The sequence below is a fragment of the Lepeophtheirus salmonis genome, chromosome 10, assembly GCF_016086655.4.
Source record: "Lepeophtheirus salmonis chromosome 10, UVic_Lsal_1.4, whole genome shotgun sequence".
Lineage (NCBI taxonomy): Eukaryota > Metazoa > Arthropoda > Copepoda > Siphonostomatoida > Caligidae > Lepeophtheirus > Lepeophtheirus salmonis.
In genome coordinates, this window is record NC_052140.2 from 5,340,233 (window position 1) to 5,364,539 (window position 24,307).

At 32.1% G+C, this 24,307-nt stretch overlaps 2 long non-coding RNA genes across 2 annotated transcripts in view; both read left to right on the top strand.

Annotated features, from left to right (window-relative positions):
* Nucleotides 1-24,307, top strand: part of LOC139906524 (uncharacterized) — a 147,313-nt gene that overhangs the window by 82,434 nt on the left and 40,572 nt on the right. The window lies entirely within an intron of this gene.
* On the top strand, nt 21,282-22,534 carry LOC139906510 (uncharacterized). Its single transcript, XR_011782080.1, has 3 exons — nt 21,282-22,128; nt 22,182-22,321; nt 22,384-22,534. It is a non-coding gene; the product is annotated as an uncharacterized lncRNA (long non-coding RNA).

Consider the following 24,307-nt stretch of genomic DNA (forward strand, 5'->3'; position numbering starts at 1 on the left):
ATACTGTTTCAATAAATATATATTGAAATTTGTGTTTTTTTATATTTTTTAACATTTTTTGAATGGTGATTCTATTAACATTTTTATTAGTTGATGTGTTGTTGATGATTTAAGTATGGCTTTTAATTTATAATGTAAATAATGTTAATTTTACGTAAATTAAAGTAAAAACAAATAAAAATGAAAAAACATTTTCAAGACAGTGGGATCGACATCGGTAATGATTAATTGGATGAGGTACCGTCTTGCCACATCCACAGAATATACTAATAAATCTAAACCAGATGAAAGAGTCCGTCTTCCATCTCCTTTACAAATATGAAATCATGGAACCTTTGAGAAAGTTAGCGGGGAAAATAATGAAGAATGAATAGGGGTTGTACCTTATGAAGAAGGTTGCCTAGTTGCTATGCCTCCAAAGACTCGATCTTTTTTAAAATAGTATCCATTATTAAAAGGAGTATATGCAAAATTTATCAGAGCAGTGTGTTTTGTCAAACTCTGAGAACATCCGGTTGGGATGATATAATTATTTTTTAACTTACTCTCTCTTTTGCATGTGTTCTTCTTTTTGTTCGAGTTATATCTATGAAATATGTATACAGGGTGAGGACTCAAACAATAGAAAATTTTATTTATTATTTTTATTCAATATGTCCCCCTCAATTCCCGGTATGGTTTCAATACGGGGACAAACCAAAGCACTGCTGGCCTTGATGAAGTCCGGGGATAAGTTGTCCCACTAATCTGTGATCATGGCCTTCAGGGCATCGACACTCAGTCTTGTTCATCTTGGCCTCCTAGACGTTTCAAACAGGGAAATCCAGGGGGTTCACGTCGGTAGAGGTCAAAGGCCAGAAGGCAGCCATGTTTTCTCTGCCGAAATGGGTGTATGCACCTGGTTGCCGTCTTGGCTAAAGATATAGTTTTTCTCTGGGGAACGTGCTCTTCAACCATCGCAAGATATGGTACCTGAGGACCTTGTGGTAGACGTATGTGCTAACTTTCACGTTGGCCTGGAAGAAGTATGGAGGACTATGACCAGAGATGGATGTTCGATCCTAAAGGTTTCTTTGACCTGAGACCTTGACTAACCGAGGAGAAAGCGATCATTTCTCCTGTTCAGAACAGCTACAATGTGAAGATCTTTTTGTCGGAGTAAAACATTTTGCGTGGAGGAGATTGCACACCCTCTCCCGTTTTGCTTGTTATTCGGGCATTTTTGATTGCACAAACAAAACAAACATCAAATTGTAGCTTTTTGTCTGCTCTTTCGAAAAGCACAAAGTTTTTAGACTTTTAGAACTGAGGCTAGATGGTATCGAAGAGGATTCTATTTTTGAGGTCTCACCCAGTATATGAAGTGAAAAAAATAATAATAAGATTTTCCCCTTTTCTTGATTTTTGTTCAATATTTCTTTATGATGCTGACGCACCACATTTTTAACGTAAAGTAGTGATATACGAATAAATATTTTTCGAATCCAATCAGTTCTGTGTATTCATAATGAGAAAATTCTTATAACTTATATTCGTCTGAAAAAAAAAAAAAAAATGGCCATGGTCTTAATGCAAACATTATTTGACTTGTTAATAAAAAAAACTTTTATCGTTTAAGGAATTGACTTCAGGCCTTTCAAAATACATATGAAATATATTTTTGTGTATATGTGTATAAAATGAGTATATTCCATTAATTGATATTCTAAACCTTGATTAGAAGATTGGGATTTTTTGTATGCCAAATTTTGTAAATTTGCTTCAAATCTGTTTAAAATAGGTTTTTTTCTACGGAAATTTTAGTACGGTTCTAACATGTCTATGAGATTGAACACAACTTTATGTATCTTCATGTAATTATACATAAATTTTGCAATTTTTAATAAAGGTTTAGTGAATTTGATTCATTTGTTCGCTGTTTATGGTAAGACGGATGAAAAATAATTTACGGCGTTGTTTTTTTAAATTCGATTTTCGTTCCCAAACTTGCAGGATCTAATTCTATCTTATAATTGTACGAGTCTGCATTGAAATAACAAACGTTTGGAGTGAGGAATTGTCAAGGAAATTGACAAGTTGGACTCCACGGAGGACATGCAAATCTATCTGACGTAATCGTGTAAAGATATTGGATAAAGCAGATGGAGAACATTATGAATATTCAAAACCCGATGAAACATTCGTTTGTGCTTATAAAAGTAGCCATGATGGATTGTTGCAAAATTATAATTGTTAGTCCTTGTTGAACTCCGAGTAGAATTGAGAATCGGCATCGAAGTCCTTCTTGCCAATGTCTTTTTTTTTTTTTTTTCTCATTCTTCTCCTTGTCACAGCTGATTATAGCAGAAAAGATAATTGAAATTGTCAGGCCAACAATGTTGTTTAGCCGTTTTTTTCTTTTTTTACATGCCTAAAATACATGGGATTTTCGGTAACTACTTAAATATATTATTGAGCAAAGTGTTTCTGAATATCGAGACTTAATGACTTCAAGCAATGCCCGGGTGTGCCCACTAATACTGTATAAATAAATGTGCGCAGTATTATATTTTATATGTATTTTATTATAAAATTTATGTATACGTGAAGAACATAATTCCTTTGACATCATGTGTTTATATCCATAAATATTTAGCTTAAGCTATGAAAAGAAGTTATTCATTCATTCAAGCAGAAAATAAAATGAATAATATATTACTATAGATGAGGAAAAAGATGCTGAAAAGTGGACAAAACGTTAAATATACATAATAGGGCGGTTTGTTTTCCCAACTGCTTTCGGATTTTGACTATAGGCTGTATGGAAAAGTTACCATGTGCTTAGAAAATAAACTACCGAGTATGTAGTTGAAATATGGACACTTATAAAAGAGAGAAATAAGAAAAACAAATGAAGGGAATTTATGATTTCTCCCTTAAGCTAACAATTTGTGTATATTAGTATCCCCTTTTCCAAAAAATTAACAAAGTTCACAAAGAGACACAAGAATCCAGATTGCTGATCTACTTTGCGCAGAACATACACCAACAGAGATCGAAACAGGCAGGCAAACTATTTAAAATGTCAAGAAGCCCATTAATGGAGGTGTTGGCATTGAGAGGTAGGCCTTACCCTAGTGACAACGTAGCACACAGCATTGGTGCGGAGCTTTGGATTTTTTGCATACAAATAGAAATTAGCAATTTCACTAATTTGGTTCAAACAGGGTAAATGCCTAATACTACTGACTAGATCAACATGTTGAGTACAAAGATGATTCCCTGAAATGTTATTTGTGACGTTACGCTCAACTTGTCCATCATTAGCTGCAGATGATTAAGCCACATTGATAAGTGCTATAAATCACTGCATTTTCAAAGATCTGTGTAAGGAAATGGGCTTGTAATTCTAGGTACTTTAGTGCTATTCTAACGTCCGGTGGTTATCCAAAGTAAAGGTGCTGAAATCATTTTTTTTTGCCATGCGTGTAGAATTAGCCCTGGTTTGGAGAGGCTACGAACATTTTCCCCCAAATTAATTCGAAAATTCTGAGTTCATTCTCACTTTTGTTTACATTGTACATATTTTTGATGCTTTCAATCATCTCAATCTACAGATGCATCGCGGTGGAGTCAACATGAAGCTGAAGAAAACTTGAGGCATTTAAAAAAAAAAAGACTTTTATGGAAACGACGAACAGAGAATTATAACTTTGCAAACTTTCCTCTGTTGGACGACTGTGTTAGTAAGATCGAAGACGTGGCTAGAATTGTAGACATTTATGTACAAGGAAAGCTGAAATAAGCAATTGTCATGCACTTGGAAGAGCTTGCAAATTCTCTTGAGGGGATACCTCCCACATACAGGTTCATATCAAACACAGATGAGACATCCTTTTACGTTTTACGTGTTGTGGCAGTAGACATTAACAATAAATATCTCTATGAAATTAATTAACTTCAGCAGAGCCAGCTTCAACAACAAATATTCAGAACAACAACACTGGTAATGTTTTGATGTTACTAAATCGTACCATACCTTATTGCAAAGAAAGCCCTGCAGATACTTTTAACGTTTGTAACAACATATCTTGTTAGAAATCCTATTCGAGGATTGTCGAGATAAAAACGAAGAAAGGGAACAGACTCTGTTAAATATGAGAGTGGTACTTATAAAGGTTGGTCACACATTTCTGAACTTGTCTCTGAAAGGTAACCACAAAAGACAAATGGATTTGCAGAAAATACTCCGTTTTTTTGTTGTTTTTTTTCAACTGATGCATGGTTCATTTTGTACTCAAATAAAGCATATACTTATGTTCTGAAGAAATCATAATTTATTTTTTCAATCATAAAGGGGTTTGGTGATGAAGCTTGCAGGGTTCAGTACCTAAAATAAGGTTAATGATACAAACGGTATAACATATCACACTAGCCGTATTCCCAAAAGGAAAGTAGTTGAAAGAGAAACCGTCCTAATGTATAAATACCCTTCATGTATAAACAAGTCAAAAGATGGATAAAAATACAATTTTTCTTCTTTTTGTGAAGGCAGAGTACCTTTCCAAACAGAAATTTAATATATGTATGTAAATATATATACATACATACTACACAAACATCCCAATTTTGAATAAGTTGTCCGTTAGCACAAAAGCAAGCTTGAATGAATTTTCCCAAAATTGAGTGTGGATTACAAATATTCTTCGAATAGATATAATCAATTTCAATACATTAAAGTTTGGACGTACCACAAATTGCACTGCAATGAAAGATGGTACGGATCCATATTTTGTCGGACCCAGGTCGGTTCAGGTCTATAGTAGATGTAAATATCGAGTACACAAACCTTCGATTCGAGGTTCTAAAAAAAAATTAGACACATACACGTCTCGAATTTTATGAGCATTTTAGCCAAAGTTCGGACCTAAATAAAATACGATCCGAATTAAAGTTACATTTTTACTCATTTATTTATTTTACTCAAAAAAAAACACATCGACAGCTGACAACCAACTACAGTGTATATTTTGCTGTTCGTGATTTAATGCCGTGTGAAATAACCACATGATGCAATTATTTATTTAGATGTGGCTTCAAGCACTATTTAAGATCAGTTGAAAAGCTACTTTTGATATAGAAAATATCTTCATTTTTATAAATTTATTCTAGGAATAACTATTAAGCAATACTTTCTGCTTTTTAATATCTGGAAAATCAGTCATATCTTTTTATGATCCGTAAAAATTTGATTATTAAAAGCCAGTTTGAGTACCAGGACTTTTTCGATAATACAGTTTTATTTATAGCGTACTCGGATACGTCCTATCTCTAACCTCAAGTAGCCAAAATTGATCGTAACATTAAGGAATGAGAAATTAACGGAATTTATTTAATAGGTCATTTCGATCCCAATACAAGTCCCTTAATTAAAATATTTCATCTAAGCTATAGCTAAAATTCTTTTAAATTTTAATTCATCCTACAAAATGGAATACAAGGCTTATAATTGACACAAATATTTCTAAAAAATATAGGACTGAATGTATTTTTGAAACAAAAAATGAATTAGCATTTTCTCATTATTTTGATCTTTGCTCAATATTGTTGTTATGTTCAGGTAAATCTGGACCATCTTTAACTACATCCTAAACAATAGAAAAAACATTTAACTAGCTTTTTGTATATATATTCCTTTAATTGGTTAGATGGAGTGGGACTGATTAATTATAAGTATTAATCATCGCTACGGCGATTTCATTGTTTATTTCAATTTTAAAATGAGAGGTTAAGCCTTAGCTTTAAGTTAGTTGTGTAACTTTTGATTAAAAACAAATATTAACGATGTAGCACACATGGAGAAACAATATCATTGAATTGGCTTGAGCAAGACACATCCCAACCTACATCTAGAAAATGCTCATATATCCAAAAAGGACAGTCTACAACGTCAACAACCGCTGAAAGGAGGAGGTGTATACAAGAGAAAAACCCACAAGTCCCAGAGTGATAAAAACGGACTCCCATATTCCTCGTAGGCCTAAAACGTTGCTTGAAGTAATTTCCTGCTACTCAGATTATCAATCTTGCCTAAAATTGCCAAGTAAGCCCTACTGTAGACTCCAGGACCTTAATTTCTAACCTAAGGATAAAGTTATACCTCCTCCAAAAACGACATATCCTTACTGACAAAATGAAGGCCACTCGGCTGTCCACTGAAGAAAATGGCTGAACAGTTGAAGTCCAATGATACACGAATCATTTTTAATTCGGATGAGAAACAATGGACTGTCGACAGATCCCACACCATCAATAATGATGGTTGGTCATAGAGAGAGCTAATGTCTTTAAACAAAGTTTCCGGCTAACATCATGACTCTTGGGGTTATTGGGAGCAACAGAAATTTCATGCCCCCCCCCCACCTTCTTTGAGCCAAAGCTGAGGGTGTGTGTCCACAGGTTCTGTTAACTGCTGTCCGACCAAATGGCAGTAGGGATGAAAGCTGAAGTGAATATTGTGGAGTTCCTGTTTCAACAAGACTAGGCCCTCTCTCAGAAATCACACAGGTGGCCTTCTTGTCCTTAATGATGTTTGACTGCCCTGACTCTAGAGATATCATAAGTAGGCACTGATGTATCTCTTGATAGTCGTCTCGCTCAAATTCCTGGTCTTTGCGAGCTCAGTAATTGTTATGGTCTGATAAGCATTGATGGACATTTTGAGCCCCACCACGAACCTGGGGGATCGTTTTTTGTCAGCTCTGACCTTGTGAAATTTCCTGTGGGTCTTCTCCTCGGCGTCTAATCAACACAAATCTTGTGAACTGTACTTTTCGAGTACTTGAGCCACTTGAGAATCTCATGCGGAGTTGATACCGTGCATTGCAATTTGCATATATCGGTTCTTCTGGTCTACTACCTCTCTGACTGTGGACTGACTTTTTACAAAACAAAATTGTATACTAACAATACACGTGGCTATTCGGAACACAACTGATAAGAGCCTAGATATAAGCGATTGAAATTGTTGCCAATCTGTCTGAATCACTCTGTATGCTCTGAATTGATAATTTTATCTATAAATAAATCAGAATAAAAATAACTTTTTTTTATGAAAAGAAAAAAGCCTTTGACCTACACTTAGCCAAGGTTAAAACTGGCCCTGGAATGAATTTATATTAATATATTAGCGCTTTATCTTATGACATAAAACTTGAAGTTCCAAACAATACTTTTATAATAAATCATTTGTTTTATCCTGTATATTTAGAAGGATATTTAGGTATATAACTAAAGTTACAGTAACTGAATGATACCTTACATCTTTTTTAAGAGCATTGGACCAGCCTGTTAAATTTATTTATTTATTTTCATTTTTGTAGTTATAATATACTCTATTTTGAAATAATTAATATTAAATAGCTGCAGCCTAATAGATATATTTTAGTTGACGAAATATTGAAACTAAGTATGAGAGAAGGTCCGACTAGTTGGTGACAGAGAAACTCGGTACAAACCACCATTAGCTTCTGCTCTGTTCAAGAAACTGCGGCGCTGATCTCTGAGCAGCTGTGATCAGAGAGTCCACCCGGTATTAGTCACTTTTGACCTCATAATCTTGAATTGTATGAGTGGGTAAAGTTTTTGTTTATATCTGGTACATCCTAGGAGACAAAAGTATAAGAAATACAGAGCAAATTTGTATTCAATTTTGAAACGTAAATGCTCAATTAAAGTAAATAATTTTTAATATACTAATTCCTTGGAAACGAAAAATTAATCAAATTTTCTAGAAATAGAAACTATGAACATTGAAGTAGATATATGTTGGGTAAATTAGGCGGAATAATACGAATTAAAGTTCAATTACGACTATTAAACGATATATATATATATATAGTATATAGAATAATTAAAAACATATTTTTTGTAATTCCCAAAATATTGTCTTTCAAGTGGAGATAAATAAAAAAACCATTTATATCTTCCCCTCGACTATTGAATGTCTGTTATTAATGGTGGATAAAAATAACAATGAAGAAAATTAATTAAAGGGAAAAGATATATTTATTTATTTTTAATTAAATCATCCACCAGCAATTAATATCTTCTAAACATTTAAGAAAAAAATATATCATTAAATGTCCCCATAAATTTCTTCAAACTATATTACTTAATCCTTCCCTCATTTATTAATATTTTTTTTTTAGAAACAATTGTGAATAAATAGATTATATTGATTAATACCATAGACAAGGTATCAGATAAACATTAAATAATCAGGTATCCAATAACATCACAATCCATACCTGGTCGTATTTCTGGTGGGCACACTTGACAAGTTCAGAAGAACATACTGATTATATATACCTTGATACCATGCAAAGCATTTGTGGGCGAGGCTTAAGAGTCATGAGCAAGAGTGCCTCTACAATTTTAGATGAGCAGGTTAAAAAACACTCTTGGGATCAATTGATGTTTAAAAGAAAATGTATTTTCAAAAAACAAAAAAAAGAAAATGTATTTTCAAAAAAAAAAGAAAAAAAACAAAAAACAAACTCAAAACGAGCAAGAGCGCGCTCGTGATTTCTTGAGTTACACTAATGTATTAATAGAGATGATAATTGTGTGTAATTTGGGTATGTTTAAAAAAAAAAAAAATCAACATGAATCCTGACAATTTGAAGAATATTTTGGAGGACACTAATGCTATTTTAATTTTAGAATGTTGTCCAGCTTGTAGCAATAATTCCCCCACCCCCCTCCCCCTGAAAAATATCATACATATTAAAGGCAGTTGATATTAACAACAGGGATCTTAACTCAGTGATATCATAAGTCTGCCTTTCAAATTCTTCTCGCGTTTTTACAAAAATCACATATATATACATTAATAATAACTAACTTGTGATCTTTATAGTATGGATTGGATTTTTGTAGAGTGTGTGGGAAGAAAGCGAGAGTGAGGCTTATGGTACTACTGAGTAAGACTTACGTGAAAATCACATCTATGTTACTTAATTTTGGGGGAAATAATGTAATACTGCTAAAGGAATGGGTCAAATCTAGAAACCAAGTGTTGAAAAGGAGACCATGTGATCAATATTTAGTCAAATATAGTTAGCTATGCAATATCTTTTTTGTCCGCTAGGTGGGGGGGGGTGCATATTTTTATATTACTCCATATAATAACCTACTTGTGTTCACAATTTAAATAAATTAAAAGGTGAATTCTGCGAAAGGAAGAAAAAGCTACATATGACATGCAGGAAAATGATAAACTAACATCATATATATTATGATAAAAAGCGAGATCATCCGTGGGAAAAATGTACTAAAAAGACAACAAATTTAGTTGAGCTAACAGTTGTGTTTTGCCACTTAAATTATAGCTTTGGGGAGGGTAACGTTCAACATTTAAAGTACATTAGGGTAGAGGGAAATATTATAATCTTAAAACTGTTGGTATTTATGTAATTTTTTGAAATTATGTTCATACTTGAATGGGTCGTCATAGTGTGAATATTTCGCTCTCAATGATCAGTTTAAATAATATAATTTAAAAATATTTTCCCTCCATAAATTATATTTTAAATATCTCTTGTAGTAATAAAATAATATCCCTCAAAAAATAATATAACAAACAGGTGATAGAACATGAGTCTTAATTCAGTCTTCTTCTTGTTCCCTACAAAATACTAGTTAAGCAAGTAATATTTTTGGCTCCCTCAACGTACTTACAAGATACCAAAGTTACCATCTGTTGCAAGACTCTTTTGAATTAGATTTTTGATTTTTTTAAAACTTTTTTGACAACTTTGCCCCCCACATCCCTGATGCCAACCCACTCGACACTGGGATGCGTTCCAGAGAACTACATCTGTAGTGTGTTTCAGGCCTTACGCTGCCGCCTGGAAGCCATTATTGCGCTAAGGGAGGCCATATTAATTATTAAGAGAACTAAACACATATCAATTTATAGTATTAATTTTGTTGAAATTATAAACAAATTAAATTTATAAATTTTATTTGAAGAAGCTTGAAATTCAAAGTGTTCAAATTTGAATGGACTACTTGTGAATGTATATTTGCAAGTGAGGGGTGGGGTAGTGGTGACGTCATCAGGGGTGAAAAAAGATTGTGTTTTTTGGAGGGGAGACTCTGATGTTGGACTTTTTTGACAATTTTGTCAAAATGTTTTTTTATAAATTCCAAATATGACAATAAACATTTTTTGAATGCACAATAAAGTCTTCTTTTTTTTTAGACTTTTTCTGCGAAGAGACAAAATAATTTTTTTGAATAACATATAGTTAATTTTTCTTTGAAATGATAAAATTTAAACAAATAATGGAATTGATTGTTTTTTTCGAAAGTGATGACATTTGTAATTTTTTGGGCAAGACAAATCTTTTTTATCATGACAACCTTAAAAATTCAACAAAAGTTCGTGTGAGGAGGGCAAGGGTCTTTGGTTCCATAGCCACTGGCTCATAATTTTTCCTTTCTCTGGAACTATTTTTAATTGAAAAATTATTTATTTTTATGTTAGTGATGTTAGTATGATATTTATATTATATATTTCTAGATGTGTGCAAAAACTAAAGGATTTCTGAGTTGTTTTAAAGGTGTAAAATAAAATGAATGAAAGCAATACATCATACAAAATTTAATAGTTATCCCTTAAACAAATATTTATTTGTGTAACTAAATAATACTTGATTAAACTATCAAAAACATGTTAACTTTTTACCCTCGAAACGCATTTACTCAAATTTGAAAACTGATACAGAAATAAATAAATAATATTTAGAGTATGAAAACGCATTTCTTAACGTTATATTTAATAATCTAGTCTTGGGGTTCTCAACACTTTTTTGATGTTAATCAAAATTAGATGAAGTGATCATGAAAAATTGGCATCAGTTATAAGTATATCTGCGTTTTTGTAACTCGGTAACGAATGAAGATCTTTTCGTCATGAGAATGGAATGTTTGTGAAGAAAAGTTTTTATTGTTCCAAAATATCCTCATCGGTTGTAGGTCCTTGTGTTAGCAACATTGCAAGAAGATTTTTACGTTTAAATTAACTAAGAGTGTCGAAAAATGGAAGGAATATTGCATTAGTGGTATGTCCGTATTCTCCACAGATTTATCGATACAGATGGATAAGTTTGCAGATTTTTTTCAGCTATCTAATTAAAGTCGGTTTTTGTCCTCACCAAGTCCACCGTGTATTTGTGTCCTTTGAGAATGCATTATTTTACTACCTCGCTATGGTTAAGAGGTATTTTATATATATATTAGACTGGGAAAAATTAATTTTGTAATTCCCGCCCTTTTTATTTAACTAAGGATATCTTGTGCATACTTATAAAAATATACGATACGCCATTAGTGTATACTACAAATGATTTTCCGACTTGGCCGGTTTAGTCGTGAATTATCGAGCGTCGAGTATGGAGGAAGAAATTCGACATATTCTACATATTTACTACTTGAAAGAGAAAAACGCATAAAAAGCAGTGTACAAGTATATTGGGTCAATACTCTTTCGGTACGAGTGATTATTTTTTCTCATTCCATTTTGCCTTCCACTGTGAACAACTGGACCGTTTGAAGCTCGCGATGGAACAGAAGCAGCCAACATTGTTGAATGGAAGACAAAAAACATTATCAATACAACACCGGTTCATTTTTGATGATCGTTATGACCTGTTCATGTCTATGACCAACGCGCTTGGGAGAACAAATTTGGCCTCAATAGAGGCCTGCGACATTTGGTAGTGCAAGTTTTTTGACAATAGGGGCAAGACCTTCTACGAAAAGGACATTATGAAGTTGAACTCTCGTTGGCAATAATTTATCAAATAGAACGGGGCATACTTGGCTGAAATTGAATTATTGTAACACTACTTATAAAGGATTGAAATAAGCGAAAAATAAGAAATTACTTTTCCCCTCCCCCCCTGTTAGTTGTATACATATATATATTGCAGATAATGGTAATTTATCACTAATAATATTTCAAAATTACATATTAAAATCCTCCAAGAAAATTTCATTCCTTCTTAATTTAACTCATTAAAGGAGATAACTATTTAGGACAGTTATAAAAAATTCGGGGATATAGATTTATTTATTTATAACTCAAATAATAAAATTACACTTCAAAAAATTCTTTAAAAAAAATTGTCTGAGACCCAGTTATGAGCTTGTTAATTAATTAACCTATTGCCAGTATCAGTAGCATTTAGATGTAAGAAAAAATATATATATGATTTGGATACTTTTTTGTTCTATAATTATTCGATTCAAACTTGGAAAGTTATGTAAGCATATTAAGATGGATTCCTTTTCTGCCTACATGAAGCAAATTTCAAGAAAAAATGTAATAATTATTAGTATATAAAATACTTTCCTGCGTAAATTGATTATTTTCTATAAAATGTCTAATAGAACACCATATACAATTACTGGACAATGAAATTGTTGTGAGTAAAAAAAGTATTCTATGTAGGTTAGGTAAGAGTGCAATATTTTAATGCATTTATTTTTTTTATTGCCAAATATTTATTTAAAAGCTGGATTTTATAAAAAGAATCATTGTTAATAGTGAGTGAAATCAACTAAATTCGAGGGGATACTTATAAACACGTAAGGGAGCAATTTATTAGAGCCTTAATTTAAGCAGAATTTTAAATTTATAAAGAATTAGATACATATTTTCTCCGATACTTTAAATGATGCAGTCAGAAAAAGAGAGTGTATTGAGAGTAAATTGTTTTTCTACTTTTGTAGCCAGGGAATTCTTAGTAAACTAAGTACTAACCCGTAGAGGAATGAATAAATACATATGTTATGACTTATGTACTTCATACAAAGTTTGCCTTCCTGACTTCATTAGGCAAAATCTAACGTCATTTTTATTTTTGTTAATCAGGCTCGTCAAGTTTGTTTTCCATAAACATTGCTTTAATTTTTTTTCAGCCGTCAGCTTGCTAAGAAGAATTTAAAAAGTTTAAGCATATGCATTAATTATACGTATTTTTTAATGTTCCTTTGATTGATCAAATGGTGTTGCACTGATTAAGTATAAGTTAACATTATTACAATTACTGTATCAGACCTCAAAATGTATTGTCTTTGAAGTTCATATACATAATTACTAATGATGAAAATCCAATGTAGAATGAGCATGTTGACAAAATAGAAACCGAAAATCAACATGGGAACCCTGAGGATTTGAATAATGTTTTTGAGGAGAGAAAGAATAATACTCATGATTTGTCATTAGATCAGTAACAATCAACTGTGACTGGAGAGGAAGGTAAAAAGGATATAAGGGTCATTTCCATCAAGTGTACAGGTCCTCACGGCATGACCATCACCGATTTTGATGATTTTTGGTGAGATGGCTTTTTTATATCAAATAAGAGAATATGTGAAATGTTACGGTTCTCGTACTCACCTAGGCCGGTCTAGTGCGTTGGACCAGCGTTGCCCAGAAAACCATAATTCCACTTGTATTAGCTCGATTAAAAATTAAAAAAAAGACCTCAAAAGATGCAACAGAATGAAAACTTAAAATTATATTTAATCAAAAATAAAAGTTTGGGGCTCTTGTGCAGTCTTCAAAATGGCGCCTTTGCCAGCTAGCGAAACCGATTTTATTTTTATTTTGTAAAAACATGTCTTCAGTATATGTTTTCTAGCATATCCAGAATTTAGTGTGGAATCTTAATGGTATCACTTCCAAAGAAAGCATTAATTAAAGTATGTAGAGCTGTTTTTATAGTCTATTAGTATTATTGGTCTATATTAAAACTCGTATTTGATTTAATATACATTTTTTCTCTTGATTAATATAATAAATTAGGATTGTTATTTAAGTATAATAGAATTAAAAATTTATATATTTTATAAAATAACAATATGATTGAGTCAATAGTTTTCATTGACAAATTCAGGATGTCATACTCATGGATCGTGGATTTTGAAGTTACTTTTATTAGACTAAAAATTGCCAAATCGAAATTCGTGAAAAAGAAAAGTGAAAAAGTAGAATAGAATTTTGTGGGCATTGTATAGAGGAAAACAAAACTACGAAGATTTTTTTTTCGTACTTTCAAAACCAAAAAAGTGATGTAAAATAATGTCGTCGAAAAAATGGCCCCAATTACTGGTTCATTTTTGCAAATATTGCAAAAAAAAATTAATAAAATAGTCGGGAAATAGATATACTAAAGATAACTGTATACTTTATATAATTTTATTTCCAAAATGCGTCGTTTTCTAGCGTTTCTTTATTAAAATTGACAATTGATAATAAAATGAATTGAAAAATTATTCAGAAAATGACATAAATTTCATTTGAACATCAATTTTATCTGTCAAACTTATATGGGAACGAATCTTCAGACAAATTTCTTCAAACTTTGTTGTATCTACGAATCTAATATTATATTGAAAATACATTTTTTGCACCTGAAAAAAACATTAGTGCAATTTTCACCGATTTACTTTTGATTTTGAATAAACTTAGAAAACATCCTTATTCTTATATTTGTATTTTGAGACGACAGTTACTTTCTGATTTATAACTTACCCCCCCCCCCTTTCTTGTCTCCTTGAGCTTCAAAAAGTAATTTTAAGGGTTACCCGGTGTTGCTCCGGTTAAGGATGGAGAGGGAAATCACATCGAAAATGGTCAAATTAATTGAGAAAATATTGGGAAAATACTTCTATATCCCAATAATTATAATATGAATGTTTCATTGATGTCGAAAAAGGTCCTGATAACTCTAATTCTATTTCTCTTGGATTCTTCAGACTATATCAATCTGGTTAAGTTTGGTAATTTACATCGTTTCATCATAGCAATCCCCCCTCCGAAACAAAAATTACTCTTATTATTGCTTCTTGCAACCTTGGTATTATTATTGTGGATATAAAAAAAAATAATGTGTTATAAACTTCAAATAGCATACCAACATATATGCATCTAAAAAATTGTCTATATGAGAAGTCAATTTTCTATTAATTTCAAAAAATTCCTAAATCGAAATTCGCAAACAATATTGCAAGATATATTTTCTTTCTGATTTTGCAAAAAAAAAATACTTCATAGCATTTATTGGAGTTGTAAAATAAATACAAATCTACCAATTTTTTTCCGTACTTGAAAAAAACTAAAAAAAGTATGAAGAATAATGTTGTGAAAAAATAACCTGTGAAACAACAACTGTTTCATTTATGCAAATATTGGAAAAAATTATATAATAAAATGCTCTGGAAATTGGAAATACAGCTATTATTAGACATAAAATTTTATGTCTAAAATCTATAGTTTTGTCGCAATTCTGTTAAAAAATTGGAAATTAACGCTTGATGAAAAAATGGAAAAAAGAGAGAGAGAAAATGAAAAAAATAGAAAAATTATTCAGAAATTGACATATATTTCAGTTAGGCATAGATTTGTATTAGAAAAATTTATATGCAAACCAATCTCCAGAAAAATTTCCTTCAAACTTTATTCTAATTACTAATCCAAACTTCTATTGGAAGTTCATTTTTTTGCACTTGAAATAAACTAAATTGTAATTTCCACCGATTTCTTTTTTTGTCCATAACTTTTTTGATTTTTAATACATTATAAAAGAGTAGTTATTCACATAGTTGTTTTTGAAACGCCAATCTCTTTTTGATAAATAACTCAACATCCTATGTAGTCTCTTTAAGCTCCAAAAAACGAATTTGGTTAATGCTATATAAATGTAGAAGGTTCTCGTCTTTATAGTAGTAATATATTTCTCCCCCAAAAATCATATGAAATAAAGACGTGTCTTAATTCAGTAGTACCATATGTACTATGTACTCCGCCATTTCTTCGTGCTCTCCAAAGTGCTTATGTATTAGAGCAGTAAATAGAGCCTAATTGCGCTGCGTGTAAAATAGTTATGATAATATCATTTGGCAACCTTTATAGTCGATAGAAGCTGAATGTAATTATTTACTTTTACTTATTTGTAGTTCCTGAATTACCATTGCTCAACTCACAATTAATAATATCCAAAATATATTGATAAACATTACGGAGCGTTTTAAAGTACTTCTTGTTAAGATTTGAGTTGTAAAAAATATACACTGCCGGTATGTAAAATTTATAAAGGAAGTTAAATGACGTCCTTAGTACAAATTTTTACTAATTAGTTATGACGCGTTTTCACTTCTTTATTTTACCTACCGGTACACAGTTGTTCTAAATATTTATTTTATAAACGTAAGAAATAGAAGCCCGTACATTTTTAACCTCTCCTTCGTACAAGTATCGAGATCCGGTCTGAGATCGCTATGATTTGTTTGCCGGTCTGTAAAGAAGTTTGGTCTAAATCTGTCCCAAAGAAAAAATCACTCTGGATCAGTCTCATTTAAAATTCGCTCTTGACCAATTCTATAGATGAACTGTTGGTGATGTCAGTTGTTCTTTAAAATTGGGAACATCTACCTTAAATAATGCTTTATGAGTTACATAAATCATATTTGTGCAACTCATAAATAAGGAGTTGGAAAAACCCAGTTCATAGGTTGAAACAGAAATAAATCGCTCTTTGATTTGAAAACGATTAAACTTCAGTCTACGCTCTGAAATACCTTGTCTGGGCTGAAATATTGATGTAAAATGGTTTATCTCATAATTGACTGTGGATAAAATTTATATTCTTTGACGAATTGTAGTTAAAATTGATCCACAAATGCTTCTGATTAAGCATCTGGAAGCACTGCAAATATCACTTAAAGTAGCGTAAATTGATCATCACAATAAAAAAAAACATAAAATGGCAGTTTTTAATTCAAAGGGGCTATATTGAGGCCAAAAGTTCCTTAAATCAAATAAAGATTATAATTTATAACCACAGTTCTTATGTATCTTAAGTCATAGCATAAATTTTAATAAAAGTCCACTAATTGACTCAAATAGGTTTAAGAAAAATTGGCTTGTAGGTATACTGAGTGGTCCATTAAAAGCCAAACACTTTGAATTTTAACTTCAATAAGATATAATTTATTAATAAACAATAGAATTTCAACAAAATGAATAATATAAGTAAATGTGGATCTGAGCTTTCTTAATCATTAATGTAGGCGCCCTTAGCGGTAATGATGGCTTCCAGGCGGAAACGAAAGGCATAGCACCCGCTTCCGATGTAGTCATCTGTCATGGCGTCCTTGTACTGGCTGAAAGTAGCTTTGAAGGCCTTGGTTTTGGACAACGTACACTGCAGGCCTTCCCCGCGACATGTAGTTGAGGAGGTTGGCAGTAGGGGGGGAGGGGAAATGAGTTTCTTACAATGCTGATGTCAAAAGTGGCCTCTCCACCCTCACAATGTTATTTCCACCTACTTTTTGATAGTTCTATGGACAGTCTGTTGTAAAACCACTAGATCTCTTCCCTGTCTCATGTACTTGAGGGGATTGGCCTAGTTTTTTTTGGTTTTTTTAACTCCTCCGAACCCAGTTTGGCCTATTTGACAAAGCCTTTCTTCCTCGTCAATATTTTGGACTTTCTGACGGCATATACGGTCGTCCTGCCCAACCCAACGGATGCCCAACTCCTTGGAATGGAAATTCGTTGATCACATTCGAGTATCCTCTTCTCAACTCATATTTATTTTGTCTTGTAACTAATTGTGTATCCTTTAATTTAACAAAATATGAATTAATTTCAAGCATTCACCTTCATAAATTATTGAGTTAGTATATGTTTAGATTTCAATATATATCAAAATATACAAAGTAATCAAATTAATAGGGATTTTTTTATTTTCTTGATTTGTGTTCAAGTTTTTTTTAATAAAATGGATTATATTTTCAATTGAATTAAGTTTATATTTTTATAAAAACATGGGATTTCCCAAAAATATTGTGTAGAAAATGGGATGTCAGGAGAGTACCCTTCTACTATAAAAACAATAATAATTAAATAAACAATTAAGAATTAGTTTGAAACTAGGTAATTTAATACATTTTGTTGTTCTCTGTACGATATAAAAATAGATTTTCATTCTTGTTTTGGATAAATATTGTGTTCTGAAGAGGGATATTCTTCAATGGAAGACCCTTAAAAAAAGGAGCTTCCCTTTTTAAAAATATATTTACGATGATACCTATGTTTTAAAAATAATATTAAAATATTATAATACAGACTTATTTAGAGTTTTTTTTTTTTTTTGTTGTTGGAGCAATATTTGTCTATACACTATTAAATATTTGGTGCGTCAAGATAAAAACAACCTTGAACAAAAAAACAAGAAGAGTAGAAAAACCTAATTAATTTTTTACTTTATATATACATATGGTATACAGACCAATTTTTATTATACCAATCAAATTAGTATAATAAAAATTGGTATTGGGACTGTTATGAAAAAACTAAGTTTAGTAATTTAAAAAAAGAAAAAATTGTGGTTGCGGGTGCTCTTTCCTCTTTTTATTATTTATTTAATAGGTGGAGTTGATATTTTTTAACAAAATACAGAGGAAAAGTCGGAAGCAAGACATATGATAATACTGAATAAATACCTATGTTAATATCAGCTACCTGTTATATGACTTTTTGAGTGAAAATGAATTACTGATATAGAGAGGAGAACCTTTTACATTTCTATTAGAATTAGTACATGGAAAATATTGAGATTATTTTTATATTCATATACAGTATGTCCAAAAATTGAGCGTGTTTTAAAAAAAATCATGAAATAACCTAAACAAGTGATTTTTTGGCGAAAATTTTTATTTTCTTCCCAATATGACGACCACCTTTATGCTTAATTCATTTTTTATGCGTTTTGGCATCCCTTCATACAGATTATTCAAAGTATCTGGAGAAATTTTTTCCCAATATTTTGTCAGTTTTTTTTTAATTCATCCTCTGAAGTTGCTGGCGCATTTTCATTGAGTTCCCTCTGCACCAAAGCTCACACATTTTCAATGGGAGATAAATCAGGACTGTTGGGCGGCCATGTGCCTTTGCCCCAGATAGAATTTTAAGTTCTCTGAACACCGCTTTTGTGTCTTTTTGGAGTGGTGAGCAGGGGCACCATCCCGATGGAAAATGGCTCTTGATATGTCAGACAATATTTTGTTCTTCAAAGGAGGTCCAGTTTCTTCAGCACGAGACAAAGCTGACATCAGAGACTTGTTAAGGATCTCTGTTACGTAGTACTCGACCGTCACAGTTTGGTTTCGTGGAATCAGGTGAAGATCTGACACTGCCTTGTGGCTGATAACGGTCCAAACCTGAATTTTCAGAGGAAATTTTACAGTTGGATTGGGTTCAACATCTCCCTTATCCCTTGCCCAACCCCAAGTTGTATGGGTATTTGGTCCATGAAATAGCTCAAATGGACTTTCAACACTGAAGAAGATACATTTTCAGTCATCTGCAGTCCAGTGTTTCCGCTCACAACATAATTGAGGCCTCTGAAAGTTTGGGGTGCAGACGAGGTTTGTATGGCAAAACATTCAAACAGTGCCTCAGGTAGTTGTGGACAGATAACTTGGATATTGGATATTGACCTTTGAAGTCAATCTTGCTACAAATTTCCTTGTGGATTGTCTCTTTTTAGTCAAAATTTTTGAAATCACCAGTTTGGGAATTTTGCTAGTTTTTTTCTTCCTTCCTCGCCCCTTCTGATTTGCAAGGGTTTGTCCATCCTTCCTTCTCTTACACCCATTCTCAATGGTCCTGAGGGAATCTGTAACCTTTGAGCAACGTCTCTCTAGCTTGATCCACCTTCTATCATGCCAACAGCCTTGACCCTGGTCTCCAAAGAGTGCTTTCTCTCCATTTCATATATTGAATTTCAACTAACATCCTGTGGTGTTTTCGGAGCCCTTTTATACTGATGTATGATGCCATCATCGAACATTATTGCATCAGAAAAATTTAATATTGCCTAATGATTGTATCAGTCAAATTTCATTTTATTCCGACCAAAAATAATTTACAATAAAACGGATATTTTGTAATACCACCATCAATTTTTGGACATACAGTATATTTGTGGAGCTTGGGTCTTTTTTTTTAGTGTCCATGACACCTATTTATGTTTCAGAAAGATAAAGCAATATCAATTGTAAATATCATGTTCGCGACATTCTCCGTATTGCAATCTGAAAATAACATTTTAATCAAAAAATGGATGAGATACAAACTTGAAAATTGCTCAAATTTTTCATCAATTCACATATATAGAGTGAAATTTAAATACATCATAATCATTAAAAAAAAAAAAAAATACTAACAACTTTTTGATTATCTGGGGTGTGTAAGATATATAATTCACACTCCAATAATGAACAATTACAAAATTGATCAGATTTTTTTTCCCCTTCTTCTTTTCCCTTCCCCCCTCCTATATAAAACAGATCATTTCATTGATATATAAAAGAAAAAAATGGAAGAGAAGAAGAGCACTGAATAATAATAAAAAGGAATGGAATTGTCAATACTTGTGACTAGTGTTGTGTCGGTCCTTATTTCGGACCAAGGATCGCAGTACAGTCCAATCCCACTTGTTGGGCCTTAAATAAACCAAAATCTATCCCTACTGACGTCTGTTTTTCCTTCTTTTTTTTTAATTATTCCGTTATATAATAGAATAAACTATATCATTATGTAACAATATAAATTGTTTGGATTTTAATGAAAGAAATCATTTTATGGAACATTCCAAGGACAGACAAATAAGGACCGGTCCCAATTATAGACAGTCCTAAGGACCGGTCCTAAGACTGGAATGGACTAGATCGAATAAATAAGGACCAATACAACGCTACTTGTGACAGGGGTAACGAAGCAGTGTGCATGCGCACATTTATTCCTTAATCCATTCTGGTATTATTAAACTGTTTAACTGGACTTTGAGGCATTTATTTCTGTAAACATTCAAATTAAAGCCCGTAATAAGTGTCTTTATCTTCATGTCTTCGTCAGCTTCTGGAGACATCAAGAAAAGCAAGTCCCTCTCCTTCACTGTTACTCCGTAGCCTTCCTTAATCCTTTCTTTTCCCGTATCTCCGATAACTACCAGCAACCCACGAAGAGGTGAGAGGACGTTTCCACTTTATTTTAATAGAAACATCATTTTCTTTAATCTTCCTGTGTGTCTTTGGAATTCGTATAGAGAGAGCCTGTCTCCAATTGGTATCGAAATAGCTTCTGATGCGAGTTTGTGAAGGGATTGTTTAAAATACGTTTTGCATTATTCAGAATAGAATCAAGAGCATATTGACTATGAAGTAAACGTTTCTTCATCAATTCTCTGAAGATGTTATGCCTTAAACTCCTTGGTATTACAATTTCAAATGATCTACTGGGATCTCCAAAGGCAAAGTAATGTTGGGTTCACAACAGCTTTGCTTATCTTTAGAGCTCTGTCAATGCTTCAAAACGTGACCTTTTACCAGGAAATATTATGACTAAGGTTGATAATTTTGGTAAGAATACAAAAGCGTGCAAGGAGAAGAGAAGAAATAATTATGGCATCATTGATTAAGTAATATACATCTTCTTCTATCAAGAACGTTATTATTCCTGCCTTCATTATTCAATATTAATATAATATTAGATGCTGATAGTCGATAGAGAACTGAATAAAATGCCTAAAATAACGTCGCCTTCTGTCTGGATTTCTGAAAATGGTAGCCTAGGAATTTGAAAAATACTTACAGGATGAGAAACAGATGGCTTGTCGGATTTATTGATATAAATGTGCCTTTAGTCCCCTGTCTAGAATTACACGCCACTTATTATCCTCATCTCATAACAAGAGTATGGATATTCATCTATAAAATCAAGTTAACGATGAATATATCAAGTCAGACTTTAACTTTGATCTCACAAAGATGCTTATTCATAATGTAACCTTATCCATTGCTAATCATTCTACGTTCAAAAAATTTAGGCAGAAATACACGGGTAAATTCTTCTCTTCCCGAGGAACCATCATTAAATTAATGGAGGATGTTGGTAATGATGTAATTTATAGAAATACCCCCATTGTGAAGTTAAGATAATTTTCAGTATGTTTAGAGTCATCCACACAAAATTACGAAATATAACTTTGAATTTTGTACCATCTAACAGTAAGTATTCATTTTTTTTTTAAATGTAATCATAAAATATGATTCTATTTTAGCTAAAATTATCAAGAATTATGATACACAACTCATTAAATTGCAAAAACAAGTGCTTAAATGGTCACAACAACGGGAGTAGTAGCTTTGGATGGTTAGCAACTAGTTTGTCTGACACTAGTCTCTTCACATAAAGACTTGGGTATGATCATTAGGTTTTTCAATATTACATAGTCAATAAATATTACTTTTTTATCACTTAAGGATTAGCTATGGTTGATATGCTCCAAGAAATGGTATTCAGAAAACTTATAAAAGATAAAAACAACTGCTTAAATAGTCACAACAACGGGGGTAGTTATTAAGTGTGGCATTATAATTAGCAACTGTACGCATCCTTCATGATAATAGTATGCTGTTGTACAAGCATAAATAACAGGGGGGGGTCTTTTTTATACCTTTAATAAGGAGTAATATCGCCAGACAGTACTATATAATTAGCTTTTGCACTAAATCTTTACGATGGATTTAATTCTAACATTTTTTTATTAGTATATTTATTGTCTAATTTTATGATTTTGACATTTACTTCATTATTAATAATTATTTAGATCTCATCGGTAGAGATATATCTATCCTGTGCACAATTGTATATAGCAACTTCCACATGAAGAAAAAGGGGTGATTATCTGTTTGATTAAACTCCACGTCTGGCTTGTGTTTTGTGACCTAAAGTTATGACATATTTAACTGAATTCATGTCAGAACAAGAAAATATTATTTGGATCAATCTATTATTTCATTCTTCTGTATTTATAATTTATTGTTATTGTTAGTTATATGATTACAATTGTTTAATTTAGTATATTTAACATAAATGTATGATGGTTTTATTTTTAGTATGTAGATTATATTTAATTTAAGCCTTCTTTTTTAAACTTGGAACTTCAAATATATTTCGAAATACTCTACTTTGTCGTTTCATTAGTTATTATTCTGAGAATGTGGTTCATAATGAATTACAATTTCATGGAGTGTGACGTTTTCAAATCTACTGTAACGGATAAAAAACGTCTAAGTCAACTAAACGTAGTATATCTTCATTAAACATTTTGCCAATATCGTTATACACTCAAAAATCATAATAAAGCAGGGAGCTGATAATCACATCAATATTTTAAACAATGATACCATAAGTCTTTCTCTCCCCCCTTCTCCTTGCACGCGTTTTTGTCTATAGAATTATCAACTTTAATTATGAGGTGAGAGTTTGTTTTTGGTGATATCTCTGTTGTCCGAAAGAGGTGAGTCCGTCAGACTTGATTAGTTCGTCTTGATTTAATCATTTATTAAGGTAATTTAGGGGCTCATGTGGACCAAATAACGGGAAAACTATTTGAATAATCGAGTTCCAAGAGTAGGTCATTCTCTGCCATAAAGTGTCCACTGATTTGGTTTACTTTGCATAACTCTCTTGGACCTATGTGGATTCGTTCTTTTAGATGGTAGCCTAACTGTTTGTATAAATATTTTTTAATTGTAAGTGCCCAGAAATCCTCACCAAGAATCAACCTATTAAACCAAGAGAGAATCAATGATTTCCAGCTTGATTCGGGATTACGTAACCTAGTCTCAGTCTTTTATGGGAGCCTCTTACTGGCTTTGCAATATACGGTCTCTTTTGATTCCTTAAGAAGTCCTCTCGAATCTTGTACATTATTTGCAAATATCCTCTCTGAAAAGGAGTGTGCCTCATTTGGTAAATTACTTTTGGGATCATTATGGAGTTCTAGACCTTAATTTTATCTAAAAGATTGGGGCAAAGTAATGAATATAAGTTTTTAATTTTTATTGTTTTGACAAAATTAATAACTTATTTATTTTTATAGCTCCAGCAGGTAAGGATGTTTCAATTTAGACACACAGAAGCCAAGACGACGTGGAGAACTTGAGATGTTGAAATTTTGCCTTCATAGCTAACTCTTCAGACGTGAGGACCACTGTTTCTTTGAGATTAACTTTGAGTTTAGAGTTTTATTAAACCTCTTTAGTGTGAGAAATACTTGTTTAATCGAGCTTGTTAAGGTCTCCGTAGAGCCCTTCATGATAGTTGTTATGTAATCTGCAAACCAGAGCGATTTATAGACTTTATCAACATATTGTAAGCCCTTAATTTTTCTATTTCCTA